The sequence below is a fragment of the Microtus oregoni genome, unplaced genomic scaffold (assembly GCF_018167655.1).
Source record: "Microtus oregoni isolate MIOR12 unplaced genomic scaffold, Mior012 000029F_ref0000214, whole genome shotgun sequence".
Classification (NCBI taxonomy): Eukaryota; Metazoa; Chordata; class Mammalia; order Rodentia; family Cricetidae; genus Microtus; species Microtus oregoni.
Window position 1 is genome coordinate 16,520,660 of NW_024543088.1, and position 3,740 is coordinate 16,524,399.

Sequence of the window (3,740 nt, forward strand, 5' to 3'; positions counted from 1 at the left end):
TAAAACGGTTAAGTGTTTCTGTGTCTAGTATTTTGAAAAGTTTTTTCAGGTCATGGGATAGTTATAAAAATGACCACATCTGAGCTACATCCCTAACAGTTAAGACATGTTCAAGAATGCTCTAGGACCACTCTGTGTCCTACGTAGGACAGTTGCATCTAGGATAGTAAAAGAATTCAGAACAAGCCAGGGGGCTGTGGTGGCAAACATCTGTGATTCCAGCACTCAGGTGTAGCCTGGGCTACAACACTGTTGTAAAGGTCTGGCCTGAGGGAGGAAAACAAAAACGACATTTGATGTGGGCTGGAGCAATCAAGAGAGGCTTACTGGGAGATTGATCTCTATGTGAATCTTGAAGGGCAAGCCTTAAAAACACCTCTTCATTACCTGTAGCGCTTACAATGAGGCCTACACAGAACTGATATCAAAAGGATAACTCCTGAGAAAGGAGGGAGAAAGTTTCCTAGCTTGTTGGGAAACTGTGTGGAGCCTGAGCTCACTGATAGAAGTCTGACTCCAGATGAATTTCTCCAAGAGCTGTGAGCTCTGGCACATTCCATGCTGTTAAGATCTGTGGCTCTGACATGCGCAGTGGTGCTCCTCAGACCTGGGGAGCCGCAGGAACGCCAGAGCCAGACCAAACCAGAGCGGAGAGCCAGCACTATGCCGGGGAGGCAAGCCAGACCCAGGAGCGGTGGCACGACCCAAAAGGCCACCTGCCAGTTCATCCCCACGGGCACCGCAGGCAGGACAGAGGGTGGCCCCTAGTGCGGTCACTGCGGTGGCGGCGGAAGAGGAGGAGAACCGGCTTTAGCAGTGCAACCGCCTGGTGCTCGAGGACACCAGCTGCTGGCGGCGGCTGCAGAGCTCGCGGGGTCAACGACAAGAACGCTCGGACGACTCTGAAGTGGAAGATGAACCAAACGATAATCTTCCTCCTCAGAAGAAGCCAGTTTGGGTGGATGAAGATGATGAGGATGTCGAAGTAGTTGACATGATGAACAATCGGTTTCCGAAAGATATAATGGAAAATGCCAGAGAAAGCAAACTCCCAAAAGATAAGCTTCAAAAGAGACTTAAAGAGGAATTCCAGCACCTGATTGGGCAGCCTGGGCACAGGTGCAGAAAATCTTCAGATAATGAAGGTGGAGAGGATGAAGATGATTTGTGGCAAAGGACTGGAAATTTCATATCCACATCTACTTCTCTTCCAAGAGGACTTCTGAAGATGAAGGACTGCCTTCCTGCCATTGCTGAACGGACTACCGCTGCTCGGATGTCATCAGTGCGGTCCATCCTGGCGCACAGGTAGTGATGCTCCCTGGGCTAGATAATGCTATCTCGCTATTTCAGGGAGATGGCAAAACAAACCCGAAAATCCTGAGCATCTATTTGGAAAAATTTCCGATCTTTAAGGCTTGTTACACTGCTAATGGAGAAGAGCTATGAGCTACAAGTGTACACAGCAAGGTTCTTTATGTCTATGATATGCTAGCTGGAAAGTTAGTTCCTGTACATCAAGTGAGAGGTTTGAAAGGGAAAATAGTGAGGTGATTTGAAGTCTCTCCAGATGGATCCTTCCTGCTCAGAAGCGGCATTGCTGGGTTTTCTCATTTGCTGTCAATGAAGACGAAAGAATTGATTGGTAGCATGAAGATTAATGGAAGAATTGCAGCATCCACATTCTCTTCTGATAGTAAGAGGATATGTACTCCTTCTGGGAATGGAGACATTTATGTCTGGGATGTGAATTCGAGGAAGTGCGTTAACAGATTCCTTGACGAAGGCAGTTTATATGGAGTAAGCATTGCTGCATCAAAGAATGGGCAGTATGTGGCTTGTGGCTCTAAGAGCGGAGTGGAAAACATAGACAGTCAAGATTCTTGCCTCCACAAACCAACCCAAAGCCAATAAAAGCCACAATGAGCCTGGTCACTGGTGTCACTTCCTTGACCTTCAATCTCACTACAGAAATCTTGGCAGTGACTTCAGGAAAAATGAAAGAAGCTGTCAGATTGGTTCATCTTCCTAAACAGCATTTTCTAACTTTCTGGTTTTTACAAAGAGTGCTATTTCTCATGTTCAAACCATGGATTTTTCTCCCAGAGGTGGATCCTTTGCCTTGGGGAATGAACGAGGCAAGGCCCTGCTGTATTGTTTGCACCATTACTCAGATTTCTAAAGATGTTTTTGCATAAATCCAGTTGAACTCATCTCGGTCCTTCTTTCCAGAAATTTCCCAGTGTGTGATGATATATGGATGATGATTTATGGAATCCATGCTAAAAATGAGCAGCAATGTCTTAATAAATATATGATAACTTTGTTTGAAAGGAAACAAAAATCTGTGGCCCTTCCTTTCTATCCTCAAGTCAGACATGCTCAGGTGACTTGTTTGGGCCAATGAAATAGACCCTCTCTGAGGCCAGGGTCACTGAGAGTTTGGAGGCCTTTATTGGCTGCTTTACAAATAATCAACCCTCAAGGGGAACTCCTCTGGCAGCCTGGGGCCCTCAGTGACAAAGACAATGCAAAGAAGTACCAAGATAATCCTAAGAATTTGTTATTGAATCTGACCCAGGCTCTTCTGATCTTGGTGGGCTGTGGAATTGTGGCCTGATTGGCTTAGAGATAATGAACCCAGAAAGGGTTCCAGACAGGTTTCTCCAGTCTTGGACTGAAGAGAGCATTTCAGCAGCGAACAGAGCATTCCTGCAGGAGAACAGAGAGTTTCTTCAGAAGAATAGAAAGCTTCTAAGATCCCTTCCAAGTGGACACTAGACATGGGACATTTTATTTGTTCTGTTAAAGCTGTTTTAAAGTAGAGAAAATGTAGAAATCTTTTAGCTAACCTGGAATTCTAATCCAATGTCAGAATTAGAAGTGTCAGAGCAGACATTCTAACACATCATAAGGCAATGCAGTTCTCTGGAGAAGCCACAGGACTTTAGAGATGAGACCGAGAAAACTCATTTCCCCTTTACATCAGATACCCCACGTTCATCCCTTGAGGAGTGGAGTGTAACACGCAGGAATAGCTTTGAAACTAAAGCAATTGGGTTCGAAATCCACTTGTACATTGATCTAGCCGGCCAGCTTTTCCCAAGCAGCAACTTCATACAAAAGTGTAATTACACCCACGCAACCCGCATGAGCTACGAAACTCCTCCCTTGCATATCGTAGGAGACTTATTTGCTGTTTTCTTCTGAGACAGTCTCGCTATGTAGTACAGGCTATTTTAAACTTATTATATGGACAAGACTGACCCCGAACTTATGGTCTCCGGTATCAGCCTTTTGAATGCCAGAGTTACAAACAAGTGCCTAAAATTTTCCAGTATTCTCTCAGAGCTATACACAAGGCTTCAGGACTTCACCCCGGCACTCTGCTCCTTTAACTCAGTCTCGGTGTGGATTTCTTCCCCCCACCTTGTCTGCTTTGGCTCCAGCAATTGAGGCTAGAAGGATGCTCACAGCCCTCTGAGGCTGGTCAGTGAGAAGGGAGGATTTTCAGGACTTTAGTACTCTGGGAACCATCCCTCCACCCTCCACTCTCCAGAGTGCAAACACAGGTACGTAACAACTGTGCAAACAGACAGCCTCACACAAATCTTCATTAAGTGACACTTTATTATTTTACAATAGTTCAGGAAAGTCCTTGGGATGTTGTGACTAAAATGTAATCACCACAGAACATAGAGCTGATTGGTGAGCCCATCAGTCTTCTCTTCATCAGGTGA

General features: G+C 45.5%; 1 pseudogene; it reads left to right on the plus strand.

Annotated features, from left to right (window-relative positions):
• Positions 1-558: 558 nt before the first annotated feature.
• On the plus strand, positions 559-2,182 carry LOC121464701 (annotated as a pseudogene).
• The last annotated feature ends 1,558 nt before the right edge of the window (positions 2,183-3,740 follow it).